The sequence below is a fragment of the Oncorhynchus nerka genome, linkage group LG25, assembly GCF_034236695.1.
Source record: "Oncorhynchus nerka isolate Pitt River linkage group LG25, Oner_Uvic_2.0, whole genome shotgun sequence".
Classification (NCBI taxonomy): domain Eukaryota; kingdom Metazoa; phylum Chordata; class Actinopteri; order Salmoniformes; family Salmonidae; genus Oncorhynchus; species Oncorhynchus nerka.
In genome coordinates this window covers 28,923,062-28,928,975 of record NC_088420.1, presented here as the reverse complement: position 1 = coordinate 28,928,975, position 5,914 = coordinate 28,923,062, and the positions used below count along the sequence as shown (strand labels likewise).

The window sequence follows — 5,914 nt, the reverse complement described above, 5'->3', positions numbered from 1 at the left end:
GGCTATCTCCACATATTTCCAACTGTAAGACATCACGAGGTTCGCCATAATCTCTTGCTGTTTCTAACAGGTCATTCAGAGTGTCCATTATCATCATGTAAAATACAGCATAGTCAAGATTCTGATTCACACATAGGAAATTGAAAAACTGTCGAATCTCTGTATTGTTGAATTTATTCCTGTACACAACCCTGACACGTCTATCATGAACATCTGCAGCCAGATTTATTAGATAATTGTCCAATTCCCCAAAAACATCTTGTGGCGTTTCAGACTCTACGGACCTAGGCGTTACGGGTTGTTCTATCGCTGTCGGGGTTGTCGGGGCCGGAATTGTCTGACTCGCGTTCATACGATTAATTAAGGTTATGAGGGCTTCGGGAATCTGGGATAACATGTTTTCCTCAACCCCCCCTGACTGGTTCATACGATTAATCATTTCTAAGAGTTCGGCTGGAATCTGTGTTAATATGCTTTCATCTAACGTTCCTGAATCGTTCATACGTCTTATAACTTCTAGGAGTTCGTCTGGAATCTGGGATAAGAGGCTTTCAACTGTCTCCCCGTGTTGCGTTAGTTCTGCCATTTTTGGATAATTAAGAGTGTTCGTTTTTTTCTTTCTGTAATGGTTGGTGTTACATGTATGATTTTAGCGTCTGTATTTGCGTTTTTAATGGGGTTGCTGTTTAACATGCGTGGAATTGTTCTATGCCAGAATAACATATCGTCTCTGTACTGTCTCTCAATTAAATCCCCCAGTCATTTGTATAGCAAAACATTCCTCGATTTCAAAGCCCTGGAAAATAATGTGAAAAACCTTTCTTGTTCGTCTGCAGGTATTGAGGCCGTAGAATTGACTGGGTCTATAAGGTTGGCCGCATCACAGAATAGCTGGTCATCAACATCTGACATGTCATTAAAAACAGGTCTCTTGGGTGTTTCATTCGGAATGCTCGGGGCGCCGGAATCCCCCAGCTCTAGATTTATGTGGTCGTCTGTGCCGTTTTCGCCGGTGCGGAGTCTGAATGAAAATAATACATACATAATTACGTTATTAGATATAAAAATATATATGTTAGCTACATACAAATCTCAAATACCTTTCCGTTATAATAATATATATTAACAGTACATAGTTAAAATACCTCAGCTTTTTTGGCGCTTGTTGTGACGAATCGCCGAAACCAGGGGTTTGTGACTTTTTCCCTCTAGCGTTCCAGATTCTGCTGGGTCTGTCTCCGGGCAGTCTGAAAAACATTATTTGTCCTTGTTTTAACATAGGCTATCAACAGATCTATAACTAATAAAAAGGCTGATAACTAATAACAAAACTGTATAATGGTCCCATACCTTGCCCCTGGAGCGCCGGCTCGTGAAGCAGCAAGTTCCCGGCCCAACAGTAGTTTTCGGGTGGGCTTGATTCTGAGCAGTGTACTTGGGCCACAGTGAACGGTAGAATTGCATCAAAGTCCTGCGTGTCAGCTGTCCGTAACGCATCCTTTATCATAAAGGGCTGTATGTCGGCTGTAAATACATAAAATAGTTTTAAAAAATAGTACAACCTATTTTTAAAATGTTTATATATAAATATTTCTTGGGTATGTGTTTAATTATAAGGACTTACAACGAAAAAAGGCCGTTGGTGATTGTCTGCCAGACTTTTGCTCCTGCGAACCCCCATCATGTTCCAGATCAGGTAAATCGCGTAAAAGCTGCGTAAATGTCGGGGATCCTAGATTCCATTAGACAATGTTAACAGTTATACGCTATATCTACACTTTTTTTTTTTACCTATATTGGGCTTTTGGCCTGAAATACCCAAATAACTAGGGTTTAATATTCCAATAATATTCAAACAAATCTTAAAATATGTTTTTTCATTTACTCACCTCCAGAAATATCCATTATGCGAGATTCCCTTATTCCGAATATTATTATTATTATTTTAATCTGTCCGTGCAGCTCAATATTCGGGCCTTTATGTTTGCGCTAAAGCAATGCTGACAACGTTAAAAAATAGTTCTGTCCCTAACTATCTAAAAGTTCGGAATGAGTTTTTTTGAGAGATGTATGCTACACCCCCAACCCATGTATGTCTGGTTTAGAGAACACAGGCTGTGAATTCAAACAACAGGAGGGGATGTCGTGACATTCTGTCTGCAAACGGGGTGTGTGGGGGCCGCAGATTAGAGATATCTATGTTTAACCCCCGCTGTTCGGCTGATATCTCGACATGCCTTATGCATGATAGTGCACACCTTGGTTTCAAACGGTTCTCTACAGATAAGAGTTCTGGGACCCCCCAACCTTAGGATTTATGTTACACACACAACCAAGCACCCACACACACACACACACACACACACACACGCCTGTTGCTCCGCCTCAAGACCCCTCCCCACACACACACAAACACTCTGATTCTATTTTACTTCGCGACAGAGTTGGAAGACGTTGTTAAATAGGTTTTTCCCATAGTTAAAGGGTGAGATACCGTTTTTAAACATTCCTTTTATTGAATTCCAAAATATTTCGTACAACCTTTAAGACATGTTTGAATTAAGTAACCCATTTGAATAATATTTAAACATGCAGCACACGTGTTTTATGTAAAAATAAAAAAAACCTTGGATGCAGGTCTTTGTACATTATTACAAACTTTAATAAAACGTAATGTTCATAACATACCCAATGTAGGAATAGACTATAAAATAATACGTTTTTTTTCAGATCTTACAGTTGTCTGCGCCAGACCCTAGCTTGAGAGAAAAGAGCGCTACCCCTTAGTTAAATGGGGGGGTATACATTTTCAAAAATTAACACCTACATTTTAACACACGTTATATAATTCAACATTTATTTTAACTATTTCTTACAGATATATGGGGTCCTGTTAGCCCTGAACATTATCCGTTTCCAATTCCCCATCACAAAGTCTTTTCCGCGCTCCGTCGAAGCTCTGTCTACTTTCCTGCCAGGGAAAGATCCGCCTTCGAACTTGTTGTTGTTCCGGTGTATGTCTCAACGATAACCTATGTTGTTCCGGGGTATGTCTCAACGATAACCTAGGCCATCGCCGTAATTGTTCACGATTTTCGAAAAGACTGTCCAGCTTATTCATCAGGGTTCGGAAAATGTTGTAATCGCGCCATTTAAAACTGAACATTATTTGAAAAAATTTTACATCCTTGCATGCTTTGGAGGATACATATGGACTGACCGTTTTCGTAGCATTTGACCTGTCAAATTGTTCACATGCTAAAATTGTCACTCTGGAGTCCGGGGTATAACCCATGGATGTGACTCTCAGGGCCATTAGATCCTGACGTCCACAGACTTGTTCTTCCAACGCATATCCTGGCAGCCTTGAAGCACTCAGGGCACGTTCCATTTGACACAAAGCTAGCCTTATTTTAAGCCATTCTCGCATCCTTAGCGCTAGAGAAAAAGGCTCGGGTTCTGCACGATAAAAGGGTTGGGACACGCTGTCTGTGAATATCTTAACCGTAGATTCCTCCGGGTTGAATATGTACGAAATATGGCCCTCGCTTGTACACAGAAATCCGTTAAAACATTCGGGAGCCTCTACCAAAATATCCTCCAATCTTTTGGCGTTGGGTTCGTGACATGAGCTACAGAGCACTCCGAGAATTCCCCTTGTAGACATATTTTTAGATGCTTAATATTCAGGTCTTAAAAAATGGCTTGTTCTGGACATTTATAATGCTGAGGCCCCAGCGCTATCTATAGCCCCAGACATTCCTGCTTCATAGATAACAACCATAAGGGAGATAAAACTGGGGGGGGGGGTGGAGGGGGGGGGGCATGGGCCCCAAAAGTTCAAACACCCTCTAACACATGACCACACGAACAGGGGGGGCGGGGCCGGGGCACATATTCTGTACATGTCATCAGGTCATAAGGTCAGCAATCAATCAATTTTGACACATGCCGTATCCTATTACTCTCTGATGCACAGAACATTTGGATTAGACGGAGTTAAGGAAGAGAAAGCGGCGAGATCGGGCGATTGCGATTTCTTCCTTTTATGGAGTTGAGATCTGTCGGATATTTCCACCTGACCAAATTAAAGCACCGGTGGCCCAGCTGAGCAAGTGACCGTGAATTAAAGGATTCTTCCACCAACTCCATGGGCCTTTTCTACAGCCACCCCGGAAATGTGTTAAATTCCACACTCCTCAAAAAGGTTCATTGATCCCAGTCCCCCGGAAATAGTCGGGCAACTGGCCGGATATATGTTCGGTTCTTTACCTGGATCTCCACTGATCTAACATGACCATCGGCCCAAGGCATGGTCTTAGTGATACGGCCCACCGGCCAGGAGGCTCGAGGCAGCTGAGGGTCCACTATCATTACTACTTGGCCAGTTTCCAGGTTGTGCATTTCTCTCTGCCACTTCCCTCTGTGCTGTAGGCTTGGTAGGTAATCCCGAATGAATCAGGCCCAGAAATGGTCAGCCAAGATCTGGCTGTGTCGCCAATGAGGTTGGTATCCGCATACATGGCTTGAGGAAGTGATGCATATCGGCGTCCTATCAAGAGCATATTCGGTGTAACCGGATCGGGGTCAGCGATGTCTGCAGAGATATCCCAAGGGTTTGGAGTTCAGTATCCCTTCCACCTCTATCATGACGGTCCGCAAGACAGTTTGGTCCCCCAGGATGACTCGTAAGGCCGTCTTTCATCTCTCTTTCCCATGTTCCTCCAAAATAAGGAGCTCCTGGAGGGTTCAATTTGAATGAGATTTGTTGGATCATCAGCTGATCCAGGAGTCTGGGTTCCATGGCTTGGAAGGCTTCCTCCAACCTAGCTTCTCCTGCCTTGAAGTTTGTGCCCCTGTCTGCCAGGATCTCGTAGGGTTTCCCCCGTCAGGAGATAAACCGCCGCAGGGCCATGAGGAAGGCTTCAATATCCAAACTCTCCAGTAGGTCTAGGTGGACACATCTAGTTGTCAAACACTTGAATAGAATTCCCCAGCACATTTCCACTCGACGACCTAGCTTGATCATCAAGGGCCAAAGCAATCTACTCGTGTTGACCAGAAGGGTGGTTTGAGGAGGTTCAAGCGAGCAGGGGGAAAATCTGCCATTTTGGGTACAGTGGCTTTGACACGCCATCTCTCACATTCCACACAGGCGTATTGGTGCTTACGAATGGCTCCTCGTCCTCCAAGTATCCAGTACTTCCACCTCATCTCCCCATAGACTCTCTCTGGCCCTGGGTGGAGAAGCCTCTCATCATAATTCTTGATGAGGAGCCTAGTAATAGGGTGTCTGGAGTCAAGGATAATTGGGTGGATAGCATCGGGATCCAAGACTTCTGCTTGGCGCAGCCTCCCGCCGACTCTGATCACTCCGAGGATTTGGTCATATTCTGGGGCAAGAGAGAGAAGACGGCTGTCCTTAGCCACTTCCCTACTGGCTTTCAGAGCTTTTAGTTCCTCAGGGAAGATTACTGCTTATGCATGCTGGAGGACTAGTGTCTATGCCACGAGGGAGGTGGGTATGGAAGCCACCCCATCTGAGGTCTGGTTTGAGGTCTGGTACTGGACACGGTTTGTGCCGGGAGGTGCTCGATAAGCTCCGCTCTGTTACTTGCCCACTGTCGGACCTCGAATCCCCCTTTGGACAGGAGATTCGATACTTTTTCAAGGTGTGCTTTCGGTCAGAGAAGGTGTCCATCTTCCAGAGCATCTCAACATTTCGAAGGAGGTCAGTGGCTGGACAGGGGATGGAGATAGATTGCTTCTGATGAAGAGGACTTGCTGTGACTGTACAGCTTGGGTGGAGACAAGTAGATGGGCTGGACCTTGCACAGCCCAACCCAAGGATGTATGGACAGCAACGAGCGCTCCTGCTGGTCCAGCTCGTATAGGCTTGGTTGGAGTGACGAGA

At 44.6% G+C, this 5,914-nt stretch overlaps 1 long non-coding RNA gene across 3 annotated transcripts; it reads right to left on the bottom strand.

Moving 5' to 3' along the window:
- Positions 1-1,361: 1,361 nt before the first annotated feature.
- On the bottom strand, positions 1,362-2,982 carry LOC135564597 (uncharacterized). 3 transcript variants are annotated; one of them, XR_010461154.1, is made up of 3 exons: positions 2,877-2,982; positions 1,625-1,712; positions 1,362-1,524 (listed from the first exon to the last, which is right to left on the bottom strand). It is a non-coding gene; the product is annotated as an uncharacterized LOC135564597 (long non-coding RNA). The 3 variants fall into 3 exon arrangements; XR_010461153.1 differs by having other exon boundaries at positions 1,625-1,732; positions 2,877-2,980; XR_010461155.1 differs by lacking the exon at positions 2,877-2,982 and adding an exon at positions 1,890-2,076 and having other exon boundaries at positions 1,625-1,732.
- Positions 2,983-5,914: the final 2,932 nt, after the last annotated feature.